Below are 22,800 nucleotides of genomic sequence, written 5' to 3'. Positions count from 1 at the left end.
ATTTGAGCCCCAGCTCTACTTCTGGCTTTTTGCTGGTTTATTAGAGATAAGAGTCTCACGGACTTAGAACCACAATCCTCAGATCTCCATCTCGTGAGTAGCTACGATTACAGGCGTGAGCCACCAGTGCCTAGCTCCATTTGGTTTTGAGAATCACTCTCCATCTCTCTTCTCCACCCTTGTCATTCCAGAACACACCAAGAACATGTGGATCAGCAACTATGGCACTCTCCATTTGGAAAAGGTCTGGTTTCTGAGCTTGATTTCTAAATCACGGGCCCCCTCCCCCGGCCCCCCTGCGCCCATGTCTGTGATTGAGGCTATGCGAAATGAACACAGCTCCTCTGGTACGTTAGTCACGTCACTTACTCAAGTGCAGAGGGGCCCCAGGGTGCCAGAGTCTAGGAAGTTACAAACACAAGTGAAGAACTGGCTGTCACAAGATGATAAATGGTGTGGCCCTCTGAAGTCTTCATTTGGATCCTAAATGACAGCATTGAACCAACCATGGAAACTTGGGTTAATTTTCTCTGCTGGGAAACAGCCACCTGGCAAACATCACATGGCAGCCACCAACCCTTGGCAGAGGTTGGCGCAATAGCTATAATTATCAAGAGCAGGGAGGAGACTCTGAAATTCTGAGTGGTAGAAATTCTGAAAAATCAAGTTAATTACAACACGAGCTCATCCTGATTTGCTTGGTTATTTATAGATGAGAAGATGCTGATGCACGGAGAGATTTTCTTTCTCCTTTTTTTTTTCCTGGTGGGTTTTTTTTCTCCCTTTCTTCTTCTTCTTTTCTATTAGCATGAAGCCCTGTGTGGCTGCTCTGTGCATTGTGTACATATGCTGAGTCCGTGTGAGATGCCACCACTGGTGCTTGTCATAAGAATTAAATCCCTTTCAAGCTTGTTTACAGCTCAGTATTTGTCAGACCACTCCCTTGAGCTTCATGGATGGTTGGATTCCTTTTTTCCCCCAGTAGCTCTGCAGAAGATTTAATTTCTTTTCTTCCTCTTCTTCTTTTTTTTCCTCTCTTTTTGTTTATGTGTATGCTTATCCTTGCAGGTGCAGGATAGAAAAAAAATGGCTGAACCCAGATGTTCTGATGTGGTAGCTGCATACATACAACTCAGATTAAGCAGAAGAAAAAAAAAAAAACTGCAGAAGATAAAGCAGACAACTTCCAATATAGTATCCTACGGGGTAGTTAATAAACCTATCATGTTTTCCTGACAATAAGATTCCTGAATAACACTTTAGGACATGGAAGGCTGTTTTAAAGCCATGCCATCTCCCTTTTTTCACAGATGAATTTTTAAATGAGATCTCTCACTTCTGAATAGGGCCCTTTAGATCTTTTTCCCCTTTTCCAACTTGGAAAATACCTTTCCAGAACACAACGGTCTGGGAATTGAGTTGGAAACAATACTTGTCAAGCTGTCTCGGTTCATTACTGGATTAGTTAGGCCTCAGGGATCAGAGGCCAGATTTCACCTTAGTTTGGGAACACAGCAGACATAACCCAAACCCAAACAACCCTCTTGCTGCTCATGGAGCTCTGCACTAATATGCCAAAATTCTGCCTGCATCACAGATGGATAATGTTTCTGGGGGCCCTCAGTTTGGAATTTTCCTTTACCCAAGGCGCTGGGTTAACCTGCTATGTACATAACAACTGTCAAATAAGGAGCGAGAAGTTCAACCCAGGGGGAAGAGAGTCATGCTGGGAATTCTCCAGTCTCCCGCTCAACCAGCCTCCAATTGTTCCCCTATAACTGTGTGGAGGTAAGCTTATCACCTTTGACGGTGTGGTGCATTTTCACTATTTCCTCACCACCAAAAGCCTAGCATGGAATGCTGGTCATGAAGGTCTCTGTATACTACCCCAGGCACTGCTAGGTGACTGTCCCCTGGAGAGTGCCACATGCACTTCTGTATATGATTTCCCCTGGGGGTGATCTGCTTAAGGTGATGGTTTGAAGAAGTCTCTGCCTTTGCTTGTGAGGCTAAAGGTCCTCAGTAGTGTTAGGGGAGTAGTGGAAGCTTCTGAGAAAACCTTAGGGGGAAAGGAATCAAGCAAAAGAAGAGAGAGAGAGAGAGAGAGAGAGAGAGAGAGAGAGAGAGAGAGAGAGAGAGAGAGAGAGAGAGAGAGAGAGAGAGAGAGAAGCTCTTGCATCCCAACCTGAGTGCCAGTCCCAGATATCTGGCTGGGAAAGCCTTTCTCAAGGTTCTTGGTCCAGAATTCTGTATCTGCAAGACCAGAGTTTATTTGTAATATCTCTTCCTCGTGACTCCCAGTGCTGCCACGAGATGCCATAAAAATTCCAGATCTATGGGGCTGGGAAGGTGGCTCAGTGGTAGAGCGCTTGCCTCGCATGCATGAGGCTCTGGGTTCGATTCCTTAGCACCACATAAGCAGAAAAAAAGCCAGAAATGGTGCTGTGGCTCAAGTGGTAGAGCACTAGCCTTGAGCTGAAGAGCTCAGGAAAGCACCCAGGCAATGAGTTCAAGCCCATGACTGACAAAAATAAATAAATAAAATAAAAAATAAATCCCAGTTCTACACATGGAAACGCAAATGGCTCTTTCACCTGTCATGATGCTGGTTTTGCTTGCTTGTTTGTAATTAAAGACTTATATTTCCCTAGTCATACCTATAATATTAAATAGTCACTGTATGCATTTGCCTGCTTTAAGCGCTCGTGATAGAAGTAGCTGGGCTAGGAGACCACAGGTATAAAGCAAGATCAGGACAACTGGGACAATCCTGTTACTATTCATCCTGCAAACTGGGAGGATTAAGGCTTTCTGCACCATTAGTTTTTCCTCCTTTTAATATCATAGTCCAAATATACCACTCCAGCTCATCTCCTACTGCTATAGTCTTTTCCTGTTACTCTTCTTTCTGGAACATTCCTTGTAGTTCTGTCCTTTTGGAAAACTGTCACCTTTGGAAAACCACCTGACATCTCCCTTAGGCAGATCCTCTACTATGTTGTCACTTAGGACCTAGCCATTCAGTGCCTTGTGTTGGGGATGAATGTCACCCTTAATCCATTAAGATTGAACTCCCACAAAATGATGACATTTGACAACTATATAGCCAGTGCAGATTCTTGATTTCTGTTCAATTAATGAAGGAATGGGGTGCTGCAGTATTAAGGAAAAAAGATCTGAAGATTTAGCAAGTGAGAAAGTATTAAAGTGTCAGCCAAGACCCCAGCCATAACCCAGGCACTGGTGGCTCATGCCTGTAAGGTTAGCTACTCAGGAGTCTGAGATCTGCAGATGGAGGTTCAAGCCAGCCTGGACAGGAATGTCTGTCAGACTCTTATCTCCAATGAACCACCGTGGCTCAAAGTGGTAGAATTGCTAGCCTTGAGCAAAAAAGCTCAGGGACAGTGCCCAGTCCAAGTCCCACAACCAACAAAAAAAGAAAAAAAAACCTTAGCCATCTTTTTTACAGGTTTTTTTTTTCTCTTGAGAATCCTGGATTCTCAGCACTTCCTTTTCCACATCACAGCTGAAAGTCTTGACATCCTGAGAATTTGAGGATGAACTTGAACTTCAGTGCAGTGATACTGCCTGAGTGTTTCTCAGTTACTCTTCATTTAATAGAGCATGTAGCTCTCAAAACCTGGCTGGAGCTTGTTCAAATACCAACTACATACATGCTTCAACACCTGCTAACCACAACACTGAGGTCTCCAGACCTGGCTTTGTCTTGCTGTCTTGACTGTTGCTACAATGGTCTAACCGTGCACTGCAGCTGCAGGGCTGGTAGTCCTTCCAGGCAATGGGATGTGCAGGTCTTGATGCAATTGATGCCTGCCTTCCTCTTCTGGCTCTTGAAGTTCATTCTGTCCTTTTAATGCCCTCTTTATATCTACTGCCCTCCCTGGGCTGGCAGTTTCACGAGGAAAGAACCAAATCCTACTCTTTTTTGTGGTTGTTGTTGGTCATGGGGTTGAACTTGGCCTGGGCACTGTCCCTGAGCTCTTTTGCTCTAGTGCTCTACCACTTTGAGCCACGGTTCCACCTCCAGTTTTCTGGTGGTTAATTGGAGATAAGAGTCTCCTGGACTTTCCTGCCCAGGCTAGCTTTGAACCGCAATCCTCGGATCTTAGTGTTATGAGTAGCTATGATTACAGGCGTGAACCAATGGTGCCCAGGGCCTATTCACTCTGTCTCAGCCTTCCCAGTGCCTAGCATTGAAGGGAAAAATGAACAGTATGACTAAATGACTGAACTAGTGAATGGAAATGTTCTCATAGGAACATTAAATAAAGCACTGTCATTCCTAGGCATTATTCCCCGTCTCCAGAATGGTACCACTAAGTGTAATTGGTTTGCTTTACCCCCTTTACCTTGGACACCAGTAATCTCTTTTGATTATTAATTTCCATGCTCTAATACAAAAATGGAAAGGGAAAATGTAAACAACATGTAAATCTGCTAATGGTTTCCTCTCTCAGAGTTGTCTTGATGCATCATATATGTGATTTCCCCAACCTCTCAGGCAGTATGTCTCAGATACTGGTGGACAATGTATGTGGCTGAATCTGACATCATTCATGCCGCCACTGCCGCCACCGCCTCCTCTTCCTCCTCCTCCTCCTCCTCTTCCTTTTCTTTCTTCTCGTCCCTTTTTCTTTGCTGGTACAGGGGCTCCCTTGGTGCTTGCTTGATGTGCTTCTCGTGTTGACACTCTACCACTTGAACCATGCCTCCAGTTTGGCTTTTTGCTGCTTTTATTGAAGAAGATCTCTGACTTTTCTTCTTGGGGTTGGTGTCAAACTACTGTCCTCTGGATCTCAACTTCATGAGAAGCTAAAATTACCAGTGTGAGCTACAAGGGCCTTGTAGTATTTTTTTAATCTTTCATTTTATTTTTATTAATGTACAAAGGGGTTACAATTCCATAATTGTTGCATGGTTTTAAATAGTGCATTACAAATATTACCTGCCACTTTTTAATTTGCAGAATGAAATGCCCTTTTCTTTTTAAAGCCTCTAGAAGTAAGGGTTTCGGAGTCTGAAGAATTAGCAATATATCAAAGCTTTCTCACACTTTCTGGTGACAAACATCCAAGCATGTATGTATGCCTTCCCACATGGGTTATGCATTTTGACTCACCTCAGTTCAACTCTCCATTTTCAAGTTGGAGAGCTTATAGCTGTAGCAAGGTGGGAAATGAGGTTTTAGGGCTCAAGAGCACTCTTGGGTTGGCCAGTCAGTTGGGCTACAAATCATTAAACTCCTCTTCATATCTGTAAGGCAGGGATATTATTAAAGACTACACGGGGTTCTTCTGAAATTTACAGAAAAAGAAGAGTTTTCATGCATAATTTTTTTTTCAGTTGTGAGACTTGAACTCAGGGCCTGGGCACTGTCTGAGCTCAACTGAAGGCTAGCACTCTTAACACGTTGAGCCATAGCTCCGCTTTCCATTTTCTGGTGGTTAATCAGAGTTAAGAGTCTCAGGAACTTTCCTGCCCAGGCTGGCTTTGAACCATGATCCTCAGATCTCAGACTCCTGAATAGCTATGATCACAGGAATAAGCCACCAGTGCCCAGCATTTTGGTCTGATTTTGTGAAGCATCTTTCCCTCTTTTTCCGCCATTATTTCTTTCCCTCTCAGGATACACAGTGGTGCCAGTATCCAGATGCTACTTCCAGTAACATGGGACATCACAGAGTGGTGTACACAGTTGTACAGCTGGAGCAAATGATAACAACAATGATAAAATATATTGAGATACCAAGGACTCTGGCAACCATGGCTCTCCTGTGTTTTTCAGTCCAGAAAATCTTTTTTTTTTTTTTTGAGATAAGAGTCTCAAGGACTTTTCTGCCCCAGGCTGGCTTGAACCGTGATCCTAAGATCTCAGCCTCCGGAGTAGATAGGATTACAGTAGATAGGATTACAGGTAGGATTACAGGCGTGAGCCACTGGCACCAAGCTATCAGAGAATCTTCTTAGACCTCAGCTTTGAGATTACTGGGAATGTGAGGGAATCTCACATTCCCATTCCTCTTACCCTCCCACTGTTAGGTGCAGAGACTGTTTGCCTCTCAGCCAGGCTGGACTTTCTCTTCTCAGCTCATGGGGAAATTTCCAGCTTTGCCAGTCACAACTGTGCTTCTCTGCTGCGGCAGTGGTACCCATGGGTCCCACTGGACTATTCCGCTCTGTCATGTCCCGGCAAGCCTTCCTGTCAGATTTCCAGGTTGTTGTTCTTACTGGGATATTTCTGCCATTCCTTCAGCCAGCACCACTAGTAGAATTCTTCTCTGGACCTTCATTTATCCTGAAAGCACATGATAGCTTGTTACAGTCCTTCTTATTCAACATCTTAACTTTCTTAGCTTTCCTGGGAAAGGAAGGTCAGAGATGACCACAGCCTAAGGTCACCACAGCTAAAGGACACACCCTGCTGCTTGAGGCCACCCCTTACGTTCCTTTACAGAAGTAAAAGCAGTTCACATGTACTCTGATGTTTTATTATGTCTATTACGTCTCCCTGTTTCCTTTCAACTAAAGGTCAGTTTGGGAGAAAGATTTTTAGATTGGGGGGGTATACTGGGATTTGAACTGAGGGACCTTATGCTTGCTAGGTAGGTGCTCTATCACTTGAGTTAGATACTTTATGGCTTTAGGTGTTGTTGTTGTTTTTGCTAGTGTCTTATATTTTGCCCAGAAACAACTCCTGCAGAGATAGGATTACAGATGTGACCCTCCCAATGAAGGCTGGCCCCAAACTACAATCTGCTCAAGTAGCTGGGATGATCAGAATAAGCAACCTGTACAGCCCTGATTTACTTACCAACTGACTTACTTTGAAATTAGCCCAGGCCTCACACTTGCTATGTAAGTGCCCTGCAACTTGAACTATGTCCCCAGCCCTAAATGGTACCTTTTAAAGAAAAAAAAGCTTTAAAATATGGTCCAAGTTATGTTGAGTGATGGAGGCTCACATCTGTAATCCTAGATATTCAGGAGGCCGGTAGCTGAAGATCATGGTTCAAAGCCAGCCTGGTCAACTGTCCATAAATATACATATTCATTTCTCAATTCTCTGTTCTACAATGATTTGTATATCTGTCTTTATGCCAATGCTTCATTACATTGATTTCTTCAATTCTATAGTATCTCCAGTGTTTTTGTTCTTTAGGTTTTGGAGTCTTTTTTTTAAATTTTAAGTATTCTTTAAATTTTCTTCTAAATTTTAAGATCAGTTTGTTGATTTCTAGAAATAGTCTACTGAAATTTTTCATAGGTATTTTTTGACCCAACTGTTGAATTTAATTTAGGTATTTTCAACATCTCCACAAAACACTTCCAATCCACGAACATGGCATATGTCTCTTTAATTTCTCTCAATTGTTTATGGCTTTTAGTGTACAGACCTTAGCAGTCACTAACTTCAATCTTAAATATTCTTTGAATGCTACTGTGAATGAAAAAATTTCCAGTCCATCACTGAACTGTTATATTGACTTTGTATCCAGTGATTTTACTAATCTTATTTCTTGATTTGTGCAATTATATTTGTTTTGTTGTTTCTTTTACTTCGATTCCCTAGAGATCTTCAAAATGGAAAGGAGAATTTGGGTTCTTCGTGGAAGAAAAGTTTCTCTTTGGGGGCTGGGAAGGTGGCTCAGTGGTAGAGCGCTTGCCTTGCATGCCAGAGGCCCTGGGTTCAATTCCTCAGCACCACATAAGAAAAAAACCGGAAGTGGCGCTGTGGCTCAAGTGGTAGAGCGCTAGCCTTGAGCTGAAGAGCTGAGGGGCAGTGCCCAGGCCCAGAGTTCAAGACCCACGTCCAAAAAAAAAAAAAAAAAAAAAAAAAAAAGAAAAGTTTCTCTTTGTCCCAATGCCAACCATAACTGAACTTTTAGTGTGTGTGTGTGTGTGTGTGTGTGTGTGTGTGCGTGCGTGTGTGTGTGTGTGTGTGTGTGTGTGTGTGTGTTGGTACTAGGACTTGTACTCAGGGCCTGGGCACTGTTCCTGAGCTTTTTTGCTCAAGGCCAGTGCTCTACCACTTCAGCCACAGCTCTTTCCTGCTTTTTTGGTGGCTAATTGCAGATAAGGCTCACAGGCCTTCCTGCTTGGGCTGCCTTGGAATCATAATCGTCAGATCTCAGCCTCCTGAGTAGTTATATTTACAGACGTGAACCTCTGTCACTTACCTGTAATTCAACTTTTTTATGAGTTGAGGTTCCGAATAGAACATTCTGAATAGAAATATCTATTTCATAGTCTTTTTTATTTTTCAGGGTAAGAAGCTAACTGATATTAGAATCCCTGAGGAAACTTCATGTGTGGTTTAAAATAAAGTGAAAAATTACAAAGGCCAAATAAGGTAAAGAAAACAGTACATCAGTAACATGTCATCCATCTTGTTCCCAATGGAACATTTTATTCTCTTATTATAAATGCTAATTTGTGGCAGATACAGATATTCAGCTTTATGCGAATTCTATAGAAGAAAAATATGTAGATTTGTTGGAAAGGTGAGAAGGCTACATAGTTACACTGTTATTAAATGTCACAAGGGGGACTAGGAAGATGGCTCAGTAGTAGAGCGCTTGCCTTGCATGCATGAGGCTCTGGGTTCGATTCCTCAGCATCACATAAGCAAAACGAAAAAAGCCAGAAGTGGTGCTGAGGCTCAAGTGGTAGAGTGCTAGCCTTGAGCTGAAGAGCTGAGGGACAGCACCCAGGCCCAGAGTTCAGGTCCCATGACCGGACCCAAAAAAAAAAAAAGTCACAAGGACTGATATGACACAGGGTAAGCCCAGTGAGTTGTAACTCAAGTGTTAGTAATTTAGAAACCTGCTTATGGGAGACCCCAAGGATATTATTACTACTATGAGCTACCAGTCAGCTACAGCCCTCTAACGTCACTGCTGCTCATGTCGGTAAGTCTGTGAGTCCATGTCTTTCCTGTTTCTTCATAGAGGACAGTGGTAATTAGCAATATTCCTGCTTTCCAGGTAAAATTGTTTCTACCTTTGAATTCATGTCTTGTGTAACATTCTAACAACCACTGTCATAAACAGCTCTTTTCAGAGCATAAAGGTCAATGTGGTATTAACTCTCTTTGCCAGAGAGAAGTTAGTGAGAGCTGAATACTAATCAGAATACTATTAGAATACTAACTAGAGAAAGAAAACAGCCAGGACTCCAAAGTATTAATAGGAGTTAGACCATAGACCGTTTGACACTGGGCAGATAGTGAGAGGACTTATTAATGTACGTATTTTAAACAGCACTTAATCTTGGAAGAACACCTACTCAAAGTTGTTATGCATTAATTTGAAACCATGGAATTTTTTTAACCTAATTGTAAGTGCAGTTATGTAGGCAGTAAGTGCCCCCCAGTAGGAGAACAGAATGCAATAGCCTCTTGTTAGAAAGTAGAAGGTAAGGGCTGCAGTGTAAAAAAACCCAGCACTCACTGGTTTTTTTTTTTTTTTTTTTTGGGGGGGGGGGGTCCGGTCGTGGGGCCTGAACTCTGGGCCTGGGCACTGTCCCTCCGCTCTTCAGCTCAAGGCTAGCACTCTACCACTTGAGCCACAGTGCCACTTCTGGCTTTTTTCTTATGTGGTACTGAGGAATCGAACCCAGGGCCTCGAGCATGCAAGGCAAGTGCTCTACCACTGAGCCACCTTCCCAGCCCCAGCACTCACTGTTGAAGTGAACAGTGTCAGGAATCAGCTGAAAAGGAGAACTAGTACTCGACTTTTCAACATAGTGCAAGTGTTTTCACTTAGAAACAATATTGTTACCACGTATAGGTACAAAATATGTGACTGTAGTTCTTTGTATCTGTAAGTAGAAACTTAAGTGCCAAATTCCAAAATCTGATGACTACATTGCTCATATAGCAAATCACTCTATACCTTAAATTACAGATGTAACACGTGAGGAGCCAGTGCTGGTGGCTCACTTCTGTAATCCTAGCTACTCAGGAGCCCAAGATCTGAGGATCAGTTCTTAAAGCTATCCCCAGGAGAAAAATCCATGAAACCCTTATTTCCAATAAATCAGCAAAAATCGACAGGTAGAGCTGTGGCTCAAGCACCACAGCACCAGCCTTGAGCAAAAAGCCCAGGAACAGTATCTAGGCCCTAAATTTGAACTCCAGTTCCTAAGACAAAAACAAATACAACAAAAAAACAGTAAAATCCTAGCAGCAAAAAATATTAAAACATAAGGTATTAGGAAAATGTTTAATCATTTAGCATTACTGAATGAACATACAGCATTCAATGTACTTGCCCTGATTAAGACCTCCAACAACAATAGTTTAATGATTGCCTCCAAGGAACAACTGGTAATCATGTTTAGCGCCCCACGACGTGGTGGTTTTCTAATTGCTGGGCCTCTCTAATTCAGTAGGACTGGGCTGGGCTGAGCTTGCACCTTTTGAAATAGACTGCACAAGGGTAGAGCAGTAAATAAACCCCAGCCCCATTTCCAGACCGGCATTGAAAACCCTAAAGGAACCTTTTGTCCCGTTCCATTTCTTTAAATGCAGAATTAATCATGCTTCTGGCCTTTAGAAAGCAAATATGTTAAAACTTGAACACTGATTTTAATAACAAAATCAGTAAATGTTGGTAAGAATAGACTGTTTTCCATGCTTTTCCAGAATGGTGCAATGGATCTGGTCACAGCATATACCTCAAGTTCTTATCATTGTGTGTGTGTGGGGAAGGTAGGGTGGGGCATGCACGTGTGCATGCACACACAGAAACTATGTGGTTTGTGCTCTTATTTCGCTTTTTCATTCAAGACTTGAGCCACATCTCCACTTCTAGCATTTAGTGCATTAACTGGAGATAAGAGTCTCACAAACTTTCTTGCCTGCCGGCTTTGAACCTCAATCCTCAAATCTTAGTCTCTTAAATAGCTTACAAGCATGAGTAGATTACAAGCATGAGCCACAAGTGCCTAGCTTATTATTTTTACGCCAGTCACAATCTTAGGTGAGTTCTTTTTTGTGAGGGGTTAGTCTGGGGCTTGAACTCAGGACCTGGGCACTGATTCTAAGCTTTTTTGTTCAAGGCTACCTTCCACCATTTTGAGCCACAGCTCCACTTATGGTTTGGGGTTGGTTAGCTGGAGATCAGAGTCTCACAGAGTTTCCTGCCTGGGCTGGCTTTGAACCATGATCCTCAGATCTCAGCCTCCTGAATATCTACAATTACAGGCATGAACCACCAGTACCTGGCAGGTGAGTTCTTTTTATAAAAGCTTTTAAAACAGTATCTGAGTTAGCTAAATCACACAAAACAAGGAAGTACTGTGAACTCAGCTGGCCTGTCAATTCTGACAGTCTCTTCTCTCATTATTAAGTATGTGAAACTTGATTATAACCAGAAATAAATCTGAAAACAACCTTTGATGCCTCAACCAACCTACAGATGTCTCACATCTGTAATCCCAGCTACATGAGATGGGGAGACAGGAAGAACATATCCAAGGCTGGCCTGGCAAAAGCAAGAGACTCTACCTGAAAAATAAACTAATACAAAAAGAGCTGGGGCCCAGGCACTGGTGGCTCACACCTGTAATCCTGGCTAATTAGGAGGCTGAGATCTGAGGATCAGGGTTCAAAGCCAGCCCGGACAGGAAAGTCCGAGGCTCTTATCTCCAGTAAACCATTAGAAAACCAGAAGTGGTGCTGTGGCTCACGTGGTAGAGTGCTAGCCTTGAGCTGAAGAGCACAAGGACAGTGCTCAAGCCCAGAGTTCTACCCCATGACTGAAAAAAAAGACCTGGGGGCATGGTTCCACTGGTAGAGTGCTCACCTAAAAGGTACAAGACCTTGAGTTCAAACTCTGATACTACCAAAACAAACAAACAAACAAAAATCCCCAACTAAACCAAACAAAAACATGCAAAAATGCTTCTTTACACAGCGAACAAGACGAGGCTTTGCCAATAGGAAACAGGATTCATTGACCACAGCTTAGCTTTGCCTCTTATGTTAATACTGATAGAAGGGAAACAGATTCACATTCTGTATTTTGAAATTCGGGGTTGTAGAAGAAACATTATGAATTCAATGATGATTATGGGTAGATGTTAAGTTTATTCTTGCTGCCAAATGGCAAAACAAAACAGGGATGATCTCGGTGTTTGCATCCATCCAGACTTGGTGCTTACTTATTTATGAATACTCCACCGATTTCCCCCCAACTCATAAAAGGTTTATAAGAGTACAAAAGGGAACATGCTGAAAAGTTTTAAAATATTTAGTAATTGAATGGCAAGTTTTCAAATTATGCTAGAAAATTAAAGTCATCTTTCTTGTTCAGTGTAACAAACCTGCATTAGAATTCTGAAGTTCTTTGTTGCTTAGAAGAGATCAAGGTCCCTGTTGAGATATTTAGAATCTCTTTTTCTTTTATGAGGACATAGAAAGTGAATGTGTTTCTAGATGTACATAAAGCAAATCTTTGTTGGAATATCACTTCCTCCAATTTCTCTATCCCAAGATGATTGGCTATTCTTTTCAACCCTTTACCCCCCAGAGTACCCTGGCTTGAACTCAGGGCTTGGTGCTCATGTGGCTTTATTGCTCACAGTTGGTATTCTACCACTTGAGCTATATTTCCACACGCTGGTTAACTTTAGAGTTTCATGGACTTTTCTGTCCAGGTTGGCTTCAAACCATAATCTTCTGATCTCAGCCTCCTGAGTAGCTAGGATTATGATAAACATGAGTCTCTGGTGTCTGGTTTATTTAAACATTCTTTATTCCTACTTATTGTAGGATTTTAGATGAACTAGTTCCTTAAAGATGGTTCTAAGCTTGAAGCTTTATTTATTTATTTATTTATTTATTTTGCCATAAGAGTGGTTTTCAACATTTGCTGAAGGTAAAACCAGCTGCCATGGTTCTCACTGTGGATAAGCACTTGAACAGAGTTAACTTTATGTAATATATTCCATGTACCTGACAGTATTGCCAGGAAGACTGGAGAACAATCTTGGAAAGAAATATGGAGGCCCAGCAACCAGAATAGCAAGGGATTTATTACACAGTACCAGAGGCTGGGCCATATTCTACAGTTTATTGAGAAGCATGCCTATGGATAATAATTATGAAGATGACATTTCAATTTAGCTGTGAAATGGTGGTATATTTTGCAAGTTGTATTTTATAGAAGACTATAATAGACCAAATGATACATATACGATTGTATTCAATTAAAATATGTGTGTATGTGTGTGTCTATACACACAAGAGGTCATAGCATGCACAACAAATTTTAATGGTGATTCTGGGTATTGAAATTTGTAAAGAGCAGAGAAAAATTCGGCTTTCATTTTTAAAAAATTTAAATGCTTCTGTATTATTAGGTTTTTAAATTTAGTTTGTCAGCTTACAAAGAAAGCAAAGTCAATTTGAAAGAATTTATAGTATATTGAGGAAGAGCATTGAATTTTATTGTTCTCCAATGAGATTAAGTAGACAGTGGGATTCATTTATTTTTAACATCTAATTTATTTTTAACATCTACATTCTATTCTTTACTAAAGACTTCAGAAATTTTAAGGGCTTCATTAGTGATCTCCAATATAACCTTTCCATTGGACCAGTATACCATATTAGGCTCTTACATGTCAGTGATGATCAATATGAACTATTTCAGATACTCAGTTGGTTATTCCTTGATCCATGTCTTTTGTTGTTGTTGTTGTGGGTGGTGGTGGTGGTGGTGGTGGTGGTTATGGGGCTTGAACTCTGGGCCTGGGTGCTGTCCCTCAGCTCTTCAGCTCAAGGCTAGTACTCTACCACTTGAGCCACAGCACCACTTCTGGTTTTCTGAGTGGTTTACTGGAGATAAGAGTCTCAGGTACTTTCCTGCCCGGGCTGGCTTTGAACCGTGATCCTCAGATCTCAGCTTCCTGAGTAGCTAGGATTATAAGTGTGAGCCACTGGTATCCGACCATGAAGTTTATTTTTAATAATAGTCTTTGTAACTAGACTTTGAAAACAATGAACTTTCAAAGGGCAGATCTTACAAACAAAAATTGCAAACAAAATCCATAAAATACTGCATTCATTTATCTACTAACACAAGTTCAAATCTTCCAAATCTTCAATGATCCTTTTTTGAATGACAAAATAAAGGTTAGGTTCCAACACACAATATATAATAGAAGGAACAAACAGTGAGAGGCTCCAAAGTTATATTGTGTGAAGAATGTTTTTAAAAAGTCTTTGTTTACCATGAATGATTAGTTTACATAAAGGAAATTTTGATGATCTTTATTTCTGAGATGATTTGTCTTAGCAGTTATGTATGAAAACCATGGAATCATTTAAGCCTTGTTAACATTTTTTTGTGGATTCTATTACAGACTTTGGAAAGATGACATAAATTTTGGTATTCATCATTCAGATTGACCTAAACATGGTTTCAGCTGTTTCTGGTCCCTATTTTATTAGCAGCTAAAGGATGGGAAAATATCTAATTGTGAAACATGTCATCCTCCATGAGTTTCACCCAACTGTGCTTGCCCAACAGCTACAGTAATAAAGCTAGTGCATTTACTTACATAAATGGTGCACTGGGTTTGTTGATGCTTATTTACTATTCTCATAATTTTTTCAATGAAGACAAGGCTCTAAAAGATAACCACATGGATAGATAATGGCATTGCAGTGTTTTTTCTTTTCAATTTAATTAGGTTTATTTCTGAGTATAATAGAACCACAGTCTTACCCATGTTGTGGATGGTATTATATAAAATTTTAAAAGTTAATAATTTATTGTAAAATATTTGAAAAATCTCAACTCTAATACTATCCACTGTTTGCAGAATGCTACTTAGTAGTGATAATTTTGAGTTACTTATGTGACACTTGATAAGCTTGCATTTGAAAATTAGCATTATACTTTGAGCTCTGGGATTGCTATTTTCTATCTAATGGAACTTGAATACAAGGGCTGCACCAGAATTATTACTTGCAATCAAAATTGATCATTTCAGTCTTAAAGCTTACTTGCCTTTTCCCTGTCTTTATGATCTTTGGGTAAACGAGATTTTAATTACAGTGTGGGCAAATTGATCAGTCTTTTATCATGATTTTGTGTGTGTGTATGTGTGTGTGTGCGCGCGCGCGTGTATGCGTGCCAGTTCTGGGGCTTGAACTCAGGGCCTGGGAACTGTCTCTGCGCTTTTGTCAAAGCTAGCATGCTACCACTTGAGCCACAGAGCCACTTCTGGCTTTTTCTGCTCATGTGGTCCTAAGGAATCGAACCCAGGGTTTTATGCATGCTAGGCAAGCACTCTACCACTAAGCCACATTCCCAGCCCATTGACTTTTTTTTTTTTAAGGCAGAAAGATTTATTTAGTGCAGGATTTTGTACCATCGTAAAGAGGAAGGTGTGACAGAGCATAGCTGTTCAACTCATAACAGCCAGGAAGCAGGAGCCTGCCTACACTGGCCTGGCTTTTTCCTTCCCTCCCTTTTGTTCTATCCAGGCCCCCAGCCTATGGGATGGTGCTGACCATTTTCAGGATGGTCTTCCCCCTTAGGTAATCCTCTGTGGAAATACTCTCACAGATACACTCAGAGGCCTGCTTTATTCTCTTGAGTGCTTCTAAACCCAATCAAGTTGGTAATGAAAATTATCCATCACGAGTCCATCCCTTATCAACTGGACAACCAAATACACTTCTTTAAACTGTAACATTCTATCCCTAGGCCCCAAAATGCTCATAATGCCAAATGCACTTAGCCCATCTCCAGGAGTTTGCAAAGTCATAGCAGTTTCAACTCTATCCAAAAGTCCAAATTTAAAGGCTCTTCTGACTTAAGGCAACTGAGCTACCAGCTCCTGTAAAATCCAAAACAAGTTAGTACTCCCAAAATACAATGTATCAAGAGTAAACATTCCTACATCAAAATGGAGAGTAGAATAGCATAGCAAGGAAGAATTGGAAAGAAGCAAGACTAAAACCCAACAGGTAAACATTACATCATGTAGCATCTGGGTATACAGTTCTGTGATGGGAGCCCAATGGTTGTGGCTACTCCCACCCTATGGCTTTGCCAGCTGCAACAACTGTGGTGTATCTGTCTCCTGTCCTACCCCGTTCTCTTCAGTGTAAGGCTGCTAGTGTCCATACAGAAAAGGCATTTATGGATGAAATGCTTAACCTTTATCTGCTGAAGTACCAATACCCAATGCTTGGTAAACCATATTCCATGGGTCCCAGCAGTCTTCACTGCCTGTTGTAAATATAGCCTGCAAGTTAAGAATAGCTTTTATGACATTTGTTACAATAACAGAGACATGTATATTTTCTTTCTTTCTTTCTTTTTTCTTTTCTCTCTATCTCTCTTAATCTCTCCCCCTCCCTCCCACTTTCTTTTGTCGATTGTGAGGCGCTGTCCCTCAGCTCTTCAGATCAAGGCTAGCACTCTACCACTTGAGCCACAGTGCCACTTCTGGTTTTCTGAGTGGTTAATTGGAGATAAGTCTCATAGACTTTTCTGCCCTGGCTGGCTCTGAACTGTGATCCTCAGATCTCAGCCTCCTGAGTAGCTAGGATTACAGGTGTGAGCCACTGGTGCCTGGCCAATACTTATGAATTTATAGATCTATAACAGTGAGAAATTTAAAAACATTTTTCTCAACTAATAGGACAGAAAGAAAAAAAAGAAAAATTGAATCATATAGTTGTGTCAAGGGTACCACCTTTTGTCCAATGGACTACTTTTAATATTTCTTCATTTCAGATTTTTGGTGATAAATTCTTCACTTTGGTAAAACGTTTTTTGCTGGGAATATAATCCTAAATTAAATTCCTCCCTACCTCCCTGTTTAGTAACTTTTTAAAGTGTTTGTTAGTTACACAGAAGGGGGGATTATATTGTGATATTTCCACTTACAGGTACAATGTATTCCATTCAATCTCTCCCCTTTATTTCCCTCCTATGACTTTCTTCTTAAGACAATTTCTTCAGATTTCATTGTTCTTTTTCCATCTAAGCAAACTATTTGCCTTAACAATATTCATCTTTACTTTCCTAATTAGCCCATCCTGCTTCCTAGCATCCAATTCTTGCCTGTGGCTCTTTCCTGCCCATCTACCTGCTATCATCAATACTCCTCAGTACTTTAAGGAATAAACCAGAAAACCAATCAAAATCAAAATTTCTTGGAATTCTCAGGAGTTCAAAACTTCTACAAAGCCATTGTAGGTTGCTTTGCGCGCACATGTGCACATGTGTATGTGTAGATAGGTACTGAACTATCACTTGGATTCTTCTTCCCAGTTGGTGAAGAACCACACCTCCAGTCCAGCATTTTGTTGATTAATTAGAGATGGACTTTCTTATCTGAGCTGGCTTCAAAGTATGATCCTACAGGTCTCAGGTCCTAAGTAGCTAGGCTTACAGGCATAAACACTGGTGGCCAACTATGCTCTAAATTCTTTTACAACACTAAACTCAATATATATTAAAATAATTGTGTGATCATGATAAACATCAAATCATGTTTCTGTAATAGTTGTACTAAATGTTTCAGAAATATCATTGCACACCAAATCATTTCTATCTGCTATTATATTTGGTAACAACAAAAATGATAGAAATAGTAACTTGTGTCAAATAATTTTGAAAATTGCAAGTACCAGATATTTTCTTAAAATATTCTTGCTGGGTGCCAGTGGCTCATTTCTATAATCCTAGCCACTCAGGAGGCGGAGATCTGAGGATCATGGTTCAAAGCCAGCCCAGGCAAGAAAGTCTGTGATACTCTTATCTCCAATTAACCACCTGAAAACTGGAAGCGGTGCTGTGGCTCAAAGTAGTAGAGTGCTAGCCTTGAACAGAAGAGTTCAGGGACAGCACACTCAGGCTGAGTTCAAGCCCCATGACTAAACAAACAAAAATCTTAAAGTAAATATTTAAATTGTACAAATCATTAGTGGTCCTACCCAATAATCACAAATATTTTACATATAAAAATATTCTCTCATTTTGTTGATACTGTTTGAGTGGTGACAGATATAGCTAACATCTTCAAGTTAACATTAGGTTACAACATGTTGCTTTACAGATGCTCTTTTACTTCTGAACTTGGATACTAATTTTGATAGTTTAGATAAGCATCCTATTTGTTTTTGAACTGTACGACAACATTCACATCTTTTCTTTGCATTTCTTGTCAAAATTATTTGCAAAGAACAGTAGCCGTTAGCAAATAATCAAACAGCAGGATGTGTCAACAAATTTATTTGGTAGTATCTGCATAATGTAACATTTGGGTCTTTTAGCAAGGTTAACAACACTATACAGATTCAGAAGTCAAAACTGCCAAATTAAGGATTTCTTTTGCTTCCATGATTGACAGGATTTGTATAAAGTACACTGTGCATAGAAACCTATTAATATTTATTAACTTTACCAGTGACTCACCATTAGCAGCAGATAAGGGCATGAACATGTACTTAACAACACAGCAATAGCTACAAGAAAGATAGAATGATTAGACTATGACTCTCCCTCTCTCCTTCCCTCCTTCTCCCCTCCCTCCTCTCTCTCTGTTCTTGTTCCGGTTCCTAGCAATGTTGACCTTACCCCTAAAACTCCTTGTGTCAGCATTCCTTACTCTTGCTTTTTGCCTTGAGTTCAATGGATTCTTTCAAATAGTAATGGCTCTTAGCTGATTACTAAGCTATAATCTCAAAGAACACCAAAAACACTTCTCCCTGTTTCAGTAATTCCTTGACTGATGGTCTTAAGATCTGGAAAATATATAAATTTGTTAAGAAAGGCTGAAGGAATTCTGACACATAAACACTGTGGGCCCTCTCTCTCTTTTTTTTTTGGGGGGGGGGGTCCAGTCGTGGGCCTGAACTCTGGTCCTGGGCGCTGTCCCTCAGCTCTTCAGCTCAAGGCTAGTGTTCTACCACTTGAGCCACAGCACCACTTCCGGCTTTTTTTCCTGCTTATGTGGTGCTGAGGAATCGAACCCAGGGCCTCATGCATGCAAGGCAAGTGCTCTACCACTGAGCCACCTTCCCAGCCTCTGTGGGCCCTCTTTTTAACCTAGTTAGAAGCTTTAACAATTATTGTGATGGTCATGTTGTTAATTTAATTAAGCTTTGTTGATTAAAGGCCTTCTCCCTTTAATGGTTGGAGATGAGAAGTTATTTCTTCTTTTAACCCTGCAAATATCTGAATTTCTAGATTTTCTCTATCAATTCTCATTGAGTCATTTATTTCTCTCTTAAAAATACCTTGTGTAGGGGCTGGGAAGGTGGCTCAGTGGTAGAGCACTTACCTTGCATGCATGAGGCCCTGGGTTCGATTCCCCAGCACCACATAAGCAAAAAATAAATAAATAAAAATTAAAAAAATATCTTGTATAATGCAGGTAATATACTAATCAAACCATGCTATTAACATTCAGTTATCTAAAGTCTCTCAGCAGAGATACAGATTGATTAGGCACATTGTCTTCCAAGTGTTCCCAGTGTTACAGGCAATAGTTTATGAATTTTTCACTACAAAAGAATGTGGGCTCCATATCTATCATCTAAGCTAATGTAATAGTTTAACTCAGATTTGGCTTTTTGTTTTTTAATAGCAATACTCCACTTTCAAGATTAATGCCTGTATTTGTCAAGATTAAACTGCAAAAACAAAACTCCCTAACCACAATAGGTTTTAAGCAAAAACTTTGAAAAAACAGAGAGGCTCTGTTCATAGTGCAGTACTCAGTCTGATGGAGCAGCCATCATTTTTTAGGAATATTATTTATTATCTTTTAAGTATTTGTGCAGAGAAGTTGTCATTTAACAGAGCAGTTTATGAATACAGTGCCTCTTGATCAGTGTCACCCCTTCAACATTCTCAGCAGTCATCATTTTAAATGGGACTAGTCACATGTAGAAGGAAAGTTTTGAAGACTCACATCAACAAGTAAATGCTTTCTACCAGAAATCTGGTAGAAACTTACTACGTGGTCACACAACAGAACCATTTAGTGAATAACATGATTTTAAAAAATAAATAAATGGGCTAGGTGCTGGTGGCTCATGCCTGTAATCCTAATTATTCAGGAGGCTGAGATCCAAGGATCGTGGTTTAAAGCCAGCCAGGGCAGGAAAGTCTGTGAAACTCTTATCTGCAATTAACCATCAGAAAACACAAAGTGGTGCTGTGGCTCAAGTGGTAGAGTGCTTGCCTTGAGTTGAAGAGCTGGAGGGACAGTGCCCAGGCCTAGAGTTCAAGACCCATGACTGACAGAAAAAAGAAAGAAAAAGGAAATTGGCTCTTTAAGAGTTGAAAAAATTATAGATAAATAAATCATCAATTCTTAAGTGTTTATGCTGGGATAAGCAGTTTTCCATAAGTTTTATCTTACAAATGCTCTGTTTTGCTATTTTCTGTAAAGATTTCATTACGTGAACATGTAGAATTCTCATACAAATAATAAAAGTTAGCCATAAAAGTATGATATGCCTATAAAAATATATAGCACAGATTGGTAAACTTCTCTTCATAGGTCCAGATGATAAATATTTTAGGCTGTGGGCCATATCATCTCAGTCACATACAACTGTACTATGCATAGACAAATACACAACAATGTATAGACAAAATACCACAGACAACATGTAAACAAGTAATATTCTGTATTGATAAAATTTTGCTTATAAAAATAGATGACCACCTGTGGTCAGTCATAGTTTGCTAGCCTCTAAAATGTAGCAATTAAAATATTTTTAGGCTGGGTGCTGGTGACTTATGCCTATAATTCTAGCTACTGAGGAGGCTAAGATCTGAGGATCTCTGTTCAAAGCCATTCCAGGCAGAAAAGTCCAAAAGACTTTTATCTCCAATTAACCACCAGAAAACCGGAGCGGAGTGGAGCTGTGGCTCAAAGTGGTAGGGTGTAGCCTTGAGCAAAAAGAGTTCAGGGACAGCACCCAGGTCTTGAGTTTAAGCCTCATGACTGAAACAAAAATAAAACTTTTAGGCATCAATAAAAGTTTAAGAGATGGGGCTGGGAAGGTGGCTCAGTGGTAGAGTGCTTGCCTTGTACGCATGAGGCCCTGGGTTCGATTCCTCAGCACCCCATAAGCAGAAAAAGCTGGAAGTGGTGCTGTGGCTCAAGTGGTAGAGCACTAGCCTTGAGCTGAAGAGCTGAGGGACAGTGCCCAGGCCCAGAGTTCAGGCACCATGACTGACAAAAATAAATAAATAAATAAATAAACAAAAAAAAAAGTTTAAGAGATTTTAAAAGTTTAAAACTGTACTTCATAGTTCCTTATTTTCTAAAGTAAAGTGGGTAACTAATTAAATAAATTTTTCTGTTCTGTTTTTGGAAAACTCAAATAACTCCAGACATATCTGGATATTTTTTTCCCAGAAACTAAGGATTTTGTGTGATCAGCAATTATATAACCCATTAATATCTGTAGCTCTGGCTCATTTATAGCTTTGTCCAATAATGTTTGGAATAATGTGTCATCAATAAAAATCAGTTTATGCTTAGCATATTCTTTCAAAGAATGAAAACAATTTAAAAAGTACTTTTAACAAACAATGAGAAATTATCTATTAATTGTAAATGTAATTCCATACAGACGACCTTATCCCCTGATCATGTGGCTTTTGCTGTGTCTTTAAGGACACAAAAATTATCAGTGAGAGAGATATCTTTTGATTTGAAGTTTTAGGTTGAAAGTTAAATACTATGTTAACTTTCAGAAACCTATCCAACCATTCATGTTAACTATATTATCTACAGATATATATCTGTGTCTATATATATGTAGATATATATATAGACACAGGTATATTTTAAAAAATACTAATGTTTTCTTTTTAAAGCTTGGGAATAGGTAAATTATTTCATTTCTTAGCTGAGTTAAAATGAGTTAGTGATATAATAATAATTTAGTAAAAATGAAACATTCGTAATACTATTTTTTTTGTTGGTCATGGGGCTTGTGCTGTCCCTGAGCTTTTTTGCTTTAGGCAAGCTCTCTACCAGTTTGAGTCACAGTGTCACTTCTGGTTTTCTGGTGGTTAATTGGAGGTAAAAGTCTCATGCACTTTCCTGCCCATGCTGGCTTCAAACCACGATCCTCAGGTCTCAGACTCCAGAATAGCTGGGATTACAGGTGTGAGCCACCAGCACCTGGCTAAACATTATATTTTTTGTGGCTATATGCACAAAAAAATCCTATTTTCTTAAAGTCAAGTAAGTGAATGGGCTTGGAGTTAACAATGTTCATAGAACAAAAATAATCAGGTGAACTGTGAAGACAATGACTTAACAAAAGCCTAAAAATGTAATAATGTTCAATTCCCAACAACCATTAAAGGGTAATTTTAAATCACAGGCTCTCTTTCTAAATATAAAAAGATTCACTAACCTTTTGAGATAACAGTCCTCAATTTCTATTAACATAAGAGATCACTAAGATCTTTCTTTAGGTTAAGAAGTCTTTGATTTCATATGCATGTAGTCACTATAGAATAACAAATAAAACTACAGTTAGTAGTGGGAGAGCAATTTGCAAAAGAAGACTTAATTTTAAAAGGGAATACTGAATTGCTAGGAATGGGAGGTATGGTAAGAAAATAACTTTGGATTCAGATCAGTCAGGGTTCTAATTTCTGCTCTATAATCTCAGGCAAACTACCTGCTAGAGTATTGAATTTTCCATATTTTTTACTTATCCTTTCCTTTTTAACAGATGCTATTTTTTTTAAATGCATGAGATTGAAAACT

The sequence above is a fragment of the Dipodomys merriami genome, unplaced genomic scaffold, assembly GCF_024711535.1.
Source record: "Dipodomys merriami isolate MVZ:Mamm:240054 unplaced genomic scaffold, mDipMer1.0.p SCAF_48, whole genome shotgun sequence".
Taxonomy (NCBI): domain Eukaryota; kingdom Metazoa; phylum Chordata; class Mammalia; order Rodentia; family Heteromyidae; genus Dipodomys; species Dipodomys merriami.
Note: the sequence above shows the minus strand (reverse complement) of the source record.